At 39.9% G+C, this 15,054-nt stretch overlaps 1 protein-coding gene across 2 annotated transcripts in view; it reads left to right on the forward strand.

Annotated features, from left to right (window-relative positions):
* CNTN4 (contactin 4) overlaps nucleotides 1-15,054 on the forward strand; it is a 348,713-nt gene that overhangs the window by 32,686 nt on the left and 300,973 nt on the right. For both annotated transcript variants that reach the window (XM_042799543.1, XM_042799544.1), the window contains exon 2: nucleotides 7,363-7,407. The gene's annotated coding sequence lies outside the window, so the exon portion shown is untranslated. The remainder of the gene's footprint in view (nucleotides 1-7,362; nucleotides 7,408-15,054) is intronic.

The raw sequence follows: 15,054 nt of genomic DNA on the forward strand, positions 1-15,054 counted from the left end.
ACTTAGGAAGTTTTTGTGAGGGTTTTGCTGTTGCTGTGCATACTGTCAGTTTTATTACACTTGCTTTCCTTGCTGTGTGCTGCTTAGAGCAGACTGAATTAGGGAGAAAAGTAAAATTTGGATAGTCCTCTGCTGAATATTAAGACTGCAAACTATTGGCAGTTCACGTATTAGTTTCTTATTCTTCAAATACTGTATATAAACACCTTTTTAGCTGGCTGTTAAGGTCAAGGTGGCTTTTGTGGTTATTGCTGCTAGCTTTCCCTACTGGCATCCAACACTTGCTAAATCGATTGTCTTAAAGATTGATTATGCAACTGTTCTATTTAGTTACAATTCAGCATTTTTAAAATGGAGGTTTTTGCTTGGATATCCACTGCCTTTCCACTGAGTGCTGCTCTTCAAGTAAGATGTTTGCTCTCCTTGCTTCATCCTGGGCTGCCAGTGAGCCTCCAAGAGCAGGAGCAGCGTGTTAATACGCCTCTGCTGATTTTTGGAGCGTTAATAAATGGAAGTACAACAGTGCATGGACTATGGAAACTTCAAGCCCACCTCTTAACTACCCAAGGCTTTAGAGAGAAAAGGGTTTAAAAAAATAAAATGAAAAAATTACTGCCTGTTACATTGAGGCACCCTTGAGGTGAGCTCACCCTGGCTGTGTGTCAGCTACACCAGACACCCCACAGCACGTGTTGGTGGTGGCAACCTGCAGAGTCCTCGCGGATTTTCTCATCCAGTGTTGCAGGCTTGATTATTTTTTTCATAGTGTCACTGTCATGTCTCCTGTTCATCTAACCTTGACCCATGTTGGTTGAATACAGCAATACAACGTCAACATATTCATACTGTTGGTTTTTTATATAGAAGAATGGGGGTAAGCACCAGGAGGTGTCTATTTTGTGATTGGTGTGGACATGTTTAACTTCAAAACTCACTGCAGACTTTATGTATCTGTGCACTGTGTGACCTAGTTATGTAACTTAGAAATTTTTATAAGTAACCAACTTAGAAAGCAGAAGACCTTGTGTTTTGAAGAACATGGTGTTGAGGGAGTATGTGGGCGATATGAAATGTCTTCTGGCTTGCAAGGACAAGGAACAAATTAAAAAGAAGGAAAACAAACAATTTAATGGTGATGGAGCTGTAGCTCTAGCAAGGATAGACTGTGGGCGTAGATCCATTTTATCATGTTGCAGAAGATTATTCCTAAACACATAAGGTCATAAAAATCTCACACTGCTGAGTATTAGAAGATAATCTTGCTAAAAGTTTAAAATGTTTTACTAGCAGTAAATATTTAAGCCCTTCATTTACAGAAATCAGGGGACTATGTGAATACACACCTTAGCTTGCAAATAAGCACTAAACTGTCATATCAAATAAAAACTGGATGGTAAAACATCAAAATTCACCATCAGGGTTGCTGATTATTACAAGTTGTGTAGACATTAATTACTCAGTGCCTGAATTTTTTTTTTTATTTTATTTTTTTTTTAAATCACTGACCTTTCTTGTTTGGTATTTTGTAATTGGTTACAAGTGATTAGAGGTATTTCTGATCAGTTATAATTTTTGCTTCTGGCACTTCTATCCCAGTAAGAAAAGATTTAATATAACAGAGTGATAGGAGCAGGAAGTGAAGGGGAACTAATGGTCTCCTCCCTACCCTGGTAGGTATAGCCTGTTAAGTTCTGCTTGCTCTTTCATGCAAAGAATCACTCAGATGTGACATTGAACAAAATCCTTTGCGCTGTGTCCTTCAGCTGAGGCAGGCTTTGGGCCAAATAGAAGCTTGAAAAGAAAGTGCAGAAATACAGAAGTACTGGGAGATCCCATCTGATTTCGTAAAACTGTGGTAGACTCTTGTCAGAGTCACCAGCAAGCAGAGTGGGTCGTAGGCTGGGGATGGTTTGGAGAGCTCGTGAAACCTCTGTTCCCTGGGGACATAGGAGTTAAACCTGGGTCTTGTACAGCGTTAGAGTTACTACATGGGCTCTTGACATCTCATTAAAAATTAAGACGATTATAAACCGGCTTGTTAGAGTGACAATGAATAAAACGTGGTTGTTTTCTTAGAGAGGAGCTGGTACAACCCATCCCTTTCTGTTGCTTGGAAAACAAGCTGTAGTGGACTGCAAAGATGATGTTATATCCTGGTAATGAAAAAACACATGCAAAACCCCTGACTGTATCTGAAGTGATTTTTCCCTTTGTGTCATCAAAGCCTGACGTGTTCTGTTAAAATAACCTTTGGTAAGTGGCTGGGTTGATGCACTATATGCAGATGAGCAAAGGATCTCTTAATCAGCGGTTTGGAGAGACTAGAGTGTCACTCACAGACAAAGTAAAACAATTTTAGTGCATTTCATTACTTTGCATTTAAAGCAGAAAGGTGATGAACACATCATCCTCTCTGAATGCAGCCTCCTGTAGTTATTCTGGGCTTTTTACTGATACATGTGCTCTTCACCTGTATCTCTATGGGAAAATAGCTTTGAAAGAACATCTCTTTCTAACAGGTGCCTCTGTGTACAGTCAGTAAGCAGTTGTTCTGAGCCTACTCTGATGGAGCAGGGAAGCCCATTTTAAGTAATAGAAGACAATTTTAAGGGTTATGATGTAGCTTACAGGTTCAGTTTATGAACAAGCTGGTGAATCACTTTGAGATTTCTCTGACAATCTCTCCAAAGAACTCTGGTGTCTACAGATTGTTTTATTATCAATATGCAATCGTGCAGGTCAATATTCTTTTCATTTGTGCGGCAAATGACATCAAACAAATGGCATTGTAAAGCCTAAAAATCCAATATTTATGTGTAATGCTCATCCCCACTTGATGAGACCAAGGTATTTTGCTACTTGGAGATAACACTTTGAAATATTTAATTTTCACTTTTTTTTTTTTTTGTTATAATAAACCACATGGGGATCTCTATTTTCACATCATTTTACTTTGAAGTTAAACCTGTCAAACCCTGGGAGAGCTATGGTGGTGATTAGGCTTTTTGAGTTTTTCCTCCATGAGATAGATTACACTTGCAAAACGCTTTTGGCTGACTCACTAAACAATGTTTAAATGCTCAGCAAATGCTTCTGTGACAAATGCATACTGGATTTATATTTCAGCTTCAGAAAACTGTGTCTTTTCCGTTAGCTAACCATAATCAATCTGTTGTGTTAATAACGATGTTTGAATTCATGAACAGGAGACAACCCGAGGGTTCAGATGTTACTGATGAAGGGCTGCACCATGTCTTAGCTGTAGCTGGTAGATGATGCTGAATAAAGTGCAGGTTCCCGTTGTGCAAGACACGTGCCTCGGGAAGGAAATGATGCGGCTGATGCTTGGTACCATCTTTGTTGGAATGCTTGCTGTTCATCTGTTGACATAGAGGTGGTAAAACTGGGTGATGCTTCGGAGTTAGTGTCCTCTGGCTTTGTTTTTGAGAAGTGAGCAGAGCCAGGTCTAGGGCAGAGGTGGGTGGGCATGGGCTTTACTCGGAGAAATGCCCCCCAGGAGCAAGAATAGGGACAGCAAGAGGAGCAATTGCAGGGAATGTCTTCCCTCATGAGAGCTGGTAGGACTGCTGGAAATGAAAATAAGCAGGAGCAGGTTCAGGTGCACTCGATTATTTAATAACCTGTGTTAATAAGCCCATAGTTTGTCAGGCTTGTGGTTCTCATATTTCTTTATCTTGTTAAGTGAAGAATATTGCATTTATAGAAAGTGAAAAGTTTGAAGGATCTCAGGTTCGTATTAGAAAACAAGCAGGGAAAGCTCTTAAACAGTATATAGGGGGTTTCAGATGAAGACAGATCTGCAGTCTGAGGGCTTCTGGAGTGCCTAATTTGAGATGCAATGAAGCAGAGAGATGCAAAGTCTCATAGTTTCCTTATTTAAGCATTCTTAAAAACAGTGAATATGGAACATAGGACAAGACTGGTCTACAATTTGGCAGGCAATAAAAAGCAGTGCCAGAGTAGGCTAGTTCAATAAACCTAAACCCAGAATAGAGGTAAGGACAGCAAAAAGATAAAAAATCACCAGCAAATAAGTCGTTGTATGTTTGAAGTGACCAAGGGAAAATTTTGGTTTGGGGATTCAGAGCCTGATGCATCAGTAATGTTCCTGCCATCAACCAGGCTTGATTTCCTCCCAGTAAGAAATACCATCACCCTCACTCTGCAGTCTTATTTCACATAAATACTCTGAGGAAAGATGCATTAGGAATGTCAGTATTTGCATATTATGCTAATAACCTTCCAGGTGGGAATTATACCTCAGCTTTCTGTGGGATAGTTTTTTCAGCTCAGTCTGCATTAGTGTGTCAATATAAACTTGGAGTGTAATGTATGGATTTCTGCGGGCAGCAGATGAGATATCAGTACTTCTTCAGCCTCTCATCAGTGCTCCTTCTTGCCAGCTCCCAAAGAACTGCCTCCACCTGAAAAGTAGAATATTTTTGTGCAATTATACAGTAGTTTTGTGAAATGATGTGGTGCCTCTCTATTTTTATTTTCTATCTTAAATGATTTTTTTTTTTTTTTCCTTGAAGTATGTGCTGTTCTTTACATGAAATGAGGATTGTGCCAAACTGAATTTCTTTTCCGGTTCCTTGGAAGTTACAGCTCCAGAACAACTGGAGCGGTGACTGGGGAGCCACATTAATGGAGTATTGTTGCCTTTTCCTTTGGAGACAACCTCATATCTGTGTTCTGAAGTTTTTTCAAAGCCTTCTGTTGACAAGGGATGCAGAAAATACTGAGGCTGCTAAATTCAGTTTTTAGAGTGCTGTCTACCATAGTCTCACCTAGGGGAGAGAGCACTGTCTGTTTCCCCCAGTCCCTGCTCCAGTCCTTTCTTCACTTGGGATGAAGGTGTGTGTTTGAATTGATTGGCCAAACCCTCCAGGCTATGGGAGGTTTTTTATTATTTAGCAAAACTGCTTGGGCACTCCTGAATGTTTTGGGGGTAATGTAATTTAAATGCTCCAGGTTTTCAAGACTGGAAGTCCAGGTTCAGTGCCGTTTGTGAGGATAACGTACAATTACTTTAATCACCATCTCAAACACGTGCCTATGAAGAGCAGTGTTCAGCCTTTTGCAGTTATTATGGGATGAAATACTGTATTGAAAGTAAAACACTTTGAATTTTCCTGTTCCCTGGTTTAAGTCAATATGTCTCTGCCAATTCAAAGTGTTTTAAGAAATTGTCCACAGAAGTGTTTCTGTTTTTGGAAGCTGAAATTTCTGAAGGATTTGAGTAGGTACATGCTGCTGGTTCGATCTGTTAAGTAGACAGAAGTCATAATATAGAGGATTTTTAACCAGTCACCTCTTCCTTCTACCCAAAATTATTCAGTATCCAAAGCATTCAGTGGACATGTGGGAGATCAGATGTCCTGCTTGAGTGAATATCTGACCTATGTGTGCAGCTCCAATGGAAGACAGCAGTTAATAGGCTTAGTAGTAAGTGCTTTTGTTGGGATTGTGGGGGAAGAGAAAAATGAAAGTTTGATCCAGAGTCTCCCACATGAATACCAAAAAAAACCACTCTAGCTCTATTATGCACACAAACATGACAGGGATTTAGAAAAAAAAAAAAAAAAACGAAAGAGAAAACCCAAACCAAATGCAATTCTGAAGGTGGTATGTTAGGTGTTTTGTAAGAAACCTCTCTTCTGATTTGGCTCTCTGCCCTATATGCCCACATAAGTTCAGGGATACTTTAAAGATGGATAGGGAAGTGTAGAGAAGATCAGAATTTTCAAAGTAAAAGAACTGGAGGTTTTTTGTTCTTTGTTTTCACCAGCAAGGGATAGATACATAGATAACTAAAAATATGCAGCAATGTTGGTGTTAAAGCATTTTTTAACTTCTGCAAGTTGTTCTCCTAAACTTTCTATGACTGAAATGGTAAGTTGAACAGTTACAGTAAATAGAGTAATATTTTGATTGGTATGAAACCCTTCATTTCTTCTTGATGTCTAATTAGCGTAGCTCTGAATGTCAAATATTTATCGGCTCTACCCAGCGCTGTGCTCACTTCAGTGGGGCTCCATCTGGCTCTGCCTCCCGTGAAGCCTGTTCCTCTCCCGGCGAGCGTGCCCGTACTCAGCGCCGGTGCTGGATCCCACCCGTTGCCCGTCGGGTCCCTTGAACTGGAAGGGAGCTCTTCCCTCCAGCAAACCTGGGTGGCAAGTAGCTCTGTGCAGAACCACGGAGGAGCCAGTCTGTGACTCCTTTCACCGTGTGAGCGTAGCTCTGAAGTGCATGCTGAGGAATGTCGTACCAAGTCCACGCTAAAAAATTGCCGATGGCTTATGAGTGGTACGTATTTGTTAAATGAAGCCATAATACACCTGTAGACGACCAGTAATGTAGTTCCTTAGCACAAAATCTCCCGCAGCAAAACTGGTAAGAGCATGTGGTGTAGAAGCCTTCTGTATTTGCGGGGACTTCGGCAGCAACTGTATTACAGACTTGAACAGAAGTGGGGAGGGGGGGGGGGCACTGGTTGTGAATTCTTCATCTTGAGTTATAATATAACCTCCAACCTTTTAGTTAGAAAATGGATGACCAATACTTCTCTTTCGGCCAAAATATCAGACTTTTTTTTGTGCCTCTCCTATCTGGGATGTGTTGATAGTGCAAAAAAATCTTATATCTCTTAGTATGCTTGCTGCATTATGGTGCTCACCCAATTCTAGTTTCATAAACATATCTTCTGCATCTGGTATATGTAATTTGTCCCATACCCAGCTAGGGAACATGTGAAGCTATATGATTAAAAAACCATGTTGAATGGGTCTCATTGTTTTTCTACTTTTCAAAATTTGATTAGTGAGTAGTTTGGATGATCTAATGCTTGTAGTAGAACTCCTTGGGAAATGTCTGTTCATCAGCCCCTTTCTTTGGAATTTAGGTTAGCTTGTCATCACCTGAGAGTTGCACTGAATTAGCAGTGATGGGGGCAAGCTGGGGATTTATACCAGCTTTGGGAGATCAAGAGCATCTGGGCAGTGGAGGAAGATGGGGATTCAGAGTCAGAGGCTTTAGCAGCTGAAAGAGTTTCAGTCCTTAGTAAAGTCAGAGTTAAAAAAATAAGGTTCAAATAGTCCCAGGTGAAGTGGCTGTACTCTGGGGTAACGTGCAGAGAGCAGGGGGCTCTCGGAGAGGCAGACCTCAGCGGGGTGGGTGGAAACTGTGAGTCAGTTTATCTGGTGGTACTTTGAAAATAGCAAAGTAAAAATAATTAGAGATAGACTCTTCCTCTACAAAATAAGTTAATGTTGTTAAGAATGAATTTAATGACTTAAAGTATCAGTATAACTGACCTTCCATGTGAATTTATACTTGCAGGTATTGGAAATTTGACTGAAGTCTACGTATCATGCACTGGAGAAGGTAACAATTGTTTAATACTGATTTTGTTTTGTTGGTGATACTAATTTCTCTTCTTTCTAACATTGTTGCATCGAATGTTAAAATCTTCTTTCCATTGTTTGTGCCTAGACTAAACAACCTGACACTTAATTTCTCAGTACACTAACAGTGGGTTTTGTTTACCTTCTTAAAAAGAATGTATGAGAAGTTGCTTTTAAGTTCTGAGGGTGTATATATCGCATCTATGCAGTTCTGCATTAGAAGATATATAGAAAACATGGAACATCTTGCTTTCAAAAAAACTATTTTTGTAATGTACCATTGTTTTCAAAGAATGTATATAATTTAAAGAATGAACCTTTTACAAAAGGATATTGTTCTTGTTTTCAATAGTGTGGAGTTTTTGCTGGTTAGGCTTTTATTTTTCTTGTCAAGAGACTTTCAGAATTGGTGTTTAACTAATTGTTGAGTGATTGACTTGGCAGTTGAATTAACCAAACAGACCTGTGGCACTTCTGAAACTCGAAAGTTTCTTAATGGCATCTCAGCTTGAATGTCCAAAGGAATTGGTGTTGCTAGTTGAGAGGTGTGTTTTGTCCTATATATCCTGAAATGGGGGGTTTTTTGTTGTTATCTTGGAACAGCGTTAAGTATGAAACATAGATTTAAGTATGAAATAACTTGCTCTTTGGAGTGTCCAGCTCTGGTCCGGTCAAGGACAGAAGGCTGTGCCTTTCTGGCTGTGCGCTCCTCTGCATCCCAACCGTGTTCCTTTTGCCCTATCCCAAAACTGTCCCACCAAGCTTGGCTTCCATGTAGCCAATTTCCACGGAAATCAAAGAACAACATGCTTTTAAGTATGAATTATGTTACATTATCTCCAAAGGAGAACAAAACCTTTTCAGAGCTTAAAATGAAATATTTTAAAACTAAATGTGGTCTTCCCTCCTATTTTAGACATTACTGCCCTCTCTGTTCAGAGGAGTTACAGATGCTTTCTGATCAAAATATTTAATTTCTTAATTATTCTTTTCCTTGGAGTAATTCAGGAGTTTCTCCTTAGTCCTGGGTGGTGTTTACAATAAAAATTGAATTACCGCTGTAGATCAAGTAAACTATTCTTATTCAGCCTGGTCCTTCTGAAATTTGCAAAGCTACTTTGTGTGAGGTTTTCAAAGACAGTATGATAAATTTTGTGATATATCACTTTCTAGTGTTCTGAAAGGAAAAGCTTATTTCTTAATATAAAAGATAACTTTGAATAATGGACTCCTCATCCCTTTGGACAGTGCTCCTAAATTAGCCTCAAAGCCCTTTCTCAGGTGAAATCTTGTTTTCAGGTTCCCCATAGTAAAAAGGAGATACTGATACCCATTTTGGTTGGAAAGTGTTTTCAATCTGCTGATAAAAAGTACTTCTGAAGAGTTAGGCAACCTTGATTAATTGAGCCTGAATAAGAAGTGCAGGATCAAATCTCAGGATATTATTTTTAGGCTGCAGACTTGTGTTCTGCATTCCAAATCCTTAAATGCCAGTTTGATAGCAAGTGTGAACGACTGGAGTAGACAGCTATATGTATACTAGTAATGGCTTGCAAATGCTGACACCACTATAGACAGAAGAATGGAAATTGCTTTCTGTTTACAGAACAACGTAACTATTTGGTAAACACTTTCATTAGCAAGAATGTGATGGGAATTGGTGTTAAATGCCTGAGTTCTGTGATACAACCAGTGTGGCATTTGTAGTGAAAGTGGTATTTTAAAAAAAGCTAAGTCTACTTAGCGAGTATGAGCGCTTAAAAGTTCAGTGATGCGATGTGTAATGTTTAGGTCTGATAACAGGACCACAAGCCAGAATTCTGTTCTTGTGGTGTATGGGAAGGGGGGTGGGTCAGAGTAGCAATCGGATCTAAGCCTCTGAGATGTCCTGAGCAGAGGATTCGTACTACAAACTTTGTGTGTCTAAAATATCTGCCCCTTGCTGGCGGGGCTCTTGGCTGGCAGCACACCTTGAGATCCAGCACCGTGCTTTCATCACAGAGCTAAGCACAGCACGCTTTTTAGGAAGGCGAGGGGTCACACAAGTTGTTATGCTTGACAAAAGAACACTTATGGGGACTGCAAATTCAGGTTTTACACACGTTTCATCTCTAAGGGAGGGAAGGATTTTCTAACCCGCACTCCGAAGCGGCATGTGGTCCTTGCTAAGCCATGAGCAAAGTGTAGAGGATGCCAAGGTTGGGGGTTTGCTTCTGTTTCTGGTGCACCAAAACTGGCAGTTGTTTACCTAAGCGACTCAGTAAGTACAGATTTGAAAGGAAACATTTGTGCATTGTAATAGTATAATTATAAAATTCTACTTTATTACCTGTCAAGCTAATTAAAACAGCTACAGGCTAAGCGATCTTGGAAAGCTTGTAGCATCTGTGCATTGTATTCAACAAGCAGGCTTACAGTGTAATTTTAATTAGAAATATTACCAGCAGACATAGTGTACAGTTGCACTGGAGAAATGTCCTTGCCTGCACAGGAATACTGAATGTGCTGGGTAATAGCTCTAGGAAAGGCAATTATAACGAATACGCCTTCTGCCTCTTAGTCTGAACAGAAGATAATTATGGCATGGTTTGAAACTGTGGGGTCTTTCTTCCTCCAGTGGCATCCAGCCCCAAAGTGATAGCTTCCCGTTTGCTTGGCGTATGAAAGTTTGTGTCCTGTAGCTGTTGGCTACTTGAATCTCGAGAACTGCCACTCATTCCAGGTGGAAGCTTGCTCAGTTGGAAGTGCTGTGGGTCAGTGTGTAAGAGGATTACTTGGATATAGGCTTACTGCATGTAATTTTTAGATCACTCCTTCAGAGGCAGGAGTTGTTTGTGATCTCCAGGCATCCCTCTGCTTCTCAAGATTCATAGAAAATAACTGTCCTCCTTCCTAGGCTTCTTGTTGCCAGCTGTGTCTACCACCGTGTATTCTTACTCTTTTTCTACTTCTCTGAAGATTTGCGATGTCATTTTCTCCTTTATTATCTCCTGGTTTCATTCCAACTCAGTTCCTTCTTCCCTTTCTGCACCTTCTGTGCCTCTGCCAGCCTTTTCCTTAGATAATTCGCTCTCTCATATGAGTTTTCTCATGCTACCAGTGCTCCCCTCTGTGTGGAAAGCTCGAACAATTAAAACTAAACCAATTGTTTTAAAGTAATTGGAGAAACAGAATTAGCAAAATTGCTACTTCACAGTGGATTTAGTGGTGTCTTAAAAGATGAGCAGTCTCTGCTCTCCTTGAATTTGCACCTCAGAGATATTTTGTTAAATTTACAGCAGAATGAAATTACAACTTTTTGATACCTAAAACTTGCATTACAGTTAATTATTGCAGGGGCAGCATTTTGCTTGAGATTTTTCCTTTTTGTTATGTAATTTAGGGTGGCGTACTCATGACTTCGCTTCTGTTCATAAGAACATGATGAATACAAAAGCACCAAGCAGATACTGGAACAAAACTTATTATAAAGTTATGTCAGAAGTCATGGGCAACTAGCCCGATCTCTCCCTAGCAAGCAAGTTTTGGAAGATGAGCTATTGCCTAAAGAGATGTGCCACATTTCAGTGAGACCTTTCTCCTACAGTTGTGCCAAACTTCCAGAGAGTATTGTCTTTCAGAAGGTGTGTGGAGGTATTTGTTGTCTCTGTTCCCTGAGTGTATATGGGGCTGAAAATAATGCCAGTGAATGTCTGGTAAGGCAGCAATGTCATTATTTATGAAATCTGATGCAAAGAATATTTCTGCATGAAGCAAATCTGCCCTTCTGCACTTGTTTGATATTGTAAAGAGATTATCATGGCCTTACAAGAAGGTTAAGATGTCATGAAGCTTAATATGCTCTGAAAACAGTCCTGTTAAAGCCACTGTTCCTTGTGATTGATGAAGCAGGTTATGATGATAGTTCTAAATCTTGTGTTTGTGTGTGCAAATTGCTATTTTCCAGTCTTTTCAAGGTTGCTAACTTTATCTTATGGTGCAGCCCATATTTAAGGATTTCATGTTGCATTAGCCTTTGATTAAGGGGAAAGTAACTTTGATGATAAAATGCCACTAAAAGTGGCTCTGTGGACTAGCTTGGAATAATTTATCAATCATTCTTCATGACTGAGAGCATATTTTGGACATGAAGGTCACCCTTTGAGGATTAATTTTCTGAGATAAACAGCTAATGGCTGTTGGATGATTATGGTCAAAAGCAATTATGGTATTTTTAAACTATTCATTACTACAATAGAGAGTCACTAAACTGAGTAAGTTTTAAGCCATTGCTTAAGTAGCTAGGTCAAGATGCAACATCCCTGATTCAAAGGCATTATTGGATGATGGAGTTGCTGACGCTTCCCCACTGCCTGCTCTGGCAGAGGCAGATCCTGGCAGTTGCTTTTGCATATTTTGTCTTTTTTTTCCCACTACTCTCTGAACTTTCTGCACCCTTTAGGTTAGCAACTAAAATAACCACTTGGCAGTTTATTGGAGTCCCCTGTAAATAGCAAAGCAATCACGTATTTTCCAGACATTGTGAAGAACATTTCACAGCTGGTTTATGTTTATAGGCGGGTGTCACTGTCTGCTGCTTATCCTCTGGGCTTCAGGTTTCTTTTCTTCTACCTCCTTTCTTAATTTCTGCCACACTGTCATCAGGTGAGCTTAAGAGTATGGAGGAACAGTATTTCGTGAGGACAATTCCTGCACTGCTGAAAGACAGAGCCGTCTCCAGATGTAAAAAGCGGTCGAGTCTGAAAGCAAAAGTATGTCTGAGATAAAGTGCTTCTATTTAATAAAAAAAAGAAGAGCCTTAATCAACAAGGATATAGGTAGCTGCTGTCAGAAGCACTACTTAAAAGCAATGAGAAACTGTCTTATGGAGGGATTATTGTATTGAGAAATAAACTGCTGAATCACTGGAAGCAAGCAAGCAATATAGAGTCTAGAGGCTCTGCAAAAAATAAAATGGCTGCTGTAATTCAATTAAAATCACAGTAGGGTTTGCGGTTTGGTACATTCGTTATCCCGTATCTCGTGGTGTCTGGTGCCTCAAGGGATACTTAAGTGAGTGTAGAGCTCCTGAAAAATGCTGGAATGACAGGTCTGGAATGACACGATGCTCTGTTTATTCAGACAGATGCATTTTCCCCAACACACCTGTTGAGTTTGGACTGCTGCTTCATCTTCATGTATCTGACACTTTTTAGTAGCTTGTTAATCTGAATTGAGAGTCGTAGTGTATCCTAGAAACTGGAAGAGGAACACCTTATGTTTTCTTGCAGATAAATAATCAGTTATTAACAAGATAATGTTGAGGATAGCTAAATTCAAATAGATTTATTGTATTTTATAACTTACAAGTATTGTAGGTGTAGGCTGGACTTCTAAAATCAAAAGCAACCTTTTACCCCTTTTAAAACTTCTTTTTAGGAAGCAATTTAAGTGAGAAAAGTTGCTCACTTTCTTGGAGCATACGGGTTTAAAAGGCTCCCTGTAGGACCTGTGCCAGTCTGAGTTCTTTGAAAAAGCATATCAGCTTTCTTGGGATAGAACTATAAATTCATTCACTAATCTTAACTTGATGAGTAAATTTCAGAGCCTCTGTGTCTCTCTATTCATGTTTTGTAGTTAACCAGGGTAAAAAGCATGAGTAATCTACAAAGCCCCTTTCAGAGGGAGAATTTCTTCAACTCAACCGTCTTGATCAGAATCCGGCATCAAAATGTGCATGAAAGAGCTTTCTCAGGTGTGGAAGATACAGAAGTCTGAATGCAACCATGCAAACACCCTGTGTGGCAAAGTTAAAGGCAGAATCCTTCTTAGGGTGAAGCAATGGCTGGTGTAATAAATATTGAAATTTGTTCTCTTGGGCTTTAATATAATGGAAGGAGAAGATGGAGGCAGCCTACTTGATGGTAAGCAGCACAAAGGAGCAAAAAGCTGAGGAGGTAAAACCACAGCTTTAGCAAGAGCATAGTGAGGCTTCCTTCCCAAGCTGTAGCACAATGACAACGCATGCAATAAGCATTAAACAGGTCTGTAGAAACGAAACTCCATCTCTCTCTTTTTAAACCACTTTCCCCGGGTTGTGGGGTCAGGCTGGAGAGAAGGTTTGGGATGAAGAGGGAGGCAGCGAGCTGCTGGGTGCTCGCAGGGGAGGAGGACGGGGGGTGAAGGCAGGTTGTGCTCTGCTGTACAGATGTGACCGGGCAGAGCATCTTCCTCGCATGGAGCCGGCAGTTCCAGGGAGCTGTGCTGGGGTATTGCCTGGGATGAGTCAGCAAGGGGTGCATCAACTGTTTAAATGCTTTTAAATTCGTAGTTCACTTTTTCAGCTTCCAGTGCAACTGGCTGGTGAGCTGACTAAAGAGACTTTCTTCCAAGCAAACGTTTAAAAGTAATAAGTTTATTTCAGCAAGTTCTCATAAAAAGTGAGTATCTGTTGAAAGATTTCTCTACCCCCTGTCAGCTTGTTGGCAGGCTGTTGGTGGTGGTTGTCTCCCAGGGTCCAACTGTACAAAGGGAAGACAGCAGGACTGCAGGTTTTGGGAGCTGCAAATCAAATGTTTAAGATTTTTCTTCTAATTGTTTAAAGACATGCTGGTGATGTTTGAGGGGCTGAGTGGGAAGGGAACTTGAACATCCTCCACTCATTTCATTAGTGACATCCATGGTGCAAATCAGAACAGGCATGAAACACCCATAAAAAGAGCTCTGCCCTCAAGTGAAGGGAGAAGAAGTCAGGTTTGATATGAGTATCACTTTTAGTCAGATTAAATTACACCAGTTTTTCTTGGTTTTCAGTAAGCAGGAAAAGGAGGCGTTTCTTGCTACAGGTGGGGCAAGAAGTACAGCAATGGTTTGGAGCATTACTAAAATGGCTACTTTGCTATCAAATCTTGTGTTAATCATTTGAAATGCCTTGAATATGCCCTTAGCAATTTTCAATAGCATCAATTAACATTTAGGAAATTAATTTCAGACTACTAGAATATTAAACATTTACTTTAGAATGTAAATTAGGTGTACCACCTTTGCATCTCACATGCCCCTTAACCCAAATATTCATAAGGCAAAAAATGCTAAAGTCAGCAAACATTAAGTTGTGTTTTGGTGCTGAAATTATGAAACATGAAATGATTGCTGCCCGTTTTGATACTGCACCAGTGTACTCGCATTCTTTGCTCAGATTCATGGTGCTGGACCATTTTGAAGCTGAAAAAAAGTGATACTTCTGGTTAGAAATTAGGAACTCCAGAACTAAACCAATGTCTGGATGAAACAACAGAGCCTGTATACCCTTCGTGGTTTCTTGTGGCCCGTTTTAAGCATTTTCTCCTCCTTTTTTCTGAAGATTCAATTCTCATGAAATAAACAGACAGAAATTAAAGCGCTTCAGGAAATCCATAATTAGTTAAAATTAATCTTTGCTTTGCAGATTAAAATATTTAGTCTGATCATTACTAGAATCTAATTCTGTCAATCTTTTACTGTTATCAATACAAAACATAATAAATATGATTCTACAAAAAGGTGTTACATAATGACTTGCTCAACTTGAGAAATAGTTGCCTGGTTTGTCTGTGTTTTTCTGTATTGGTCTTAGGTGCGTGTTTGCATCCCTTTCTGCAACAGAAGT

This window comes from Tyto alba, unplaced genomic scaffold, assembly GCF_018691265.1.
Source record: "Tyto alba isolate M040663 unplaced genomic scaffold, T.alba_DEE_v4.0 Super-Scaffold_3, whole genome shotgun sequence".
Lineage (NCBI taxonomy): Eukaryota > Metazoa > Chordata > Aves > Strigiformes > Tytonidae > Tyto > Tyto alba.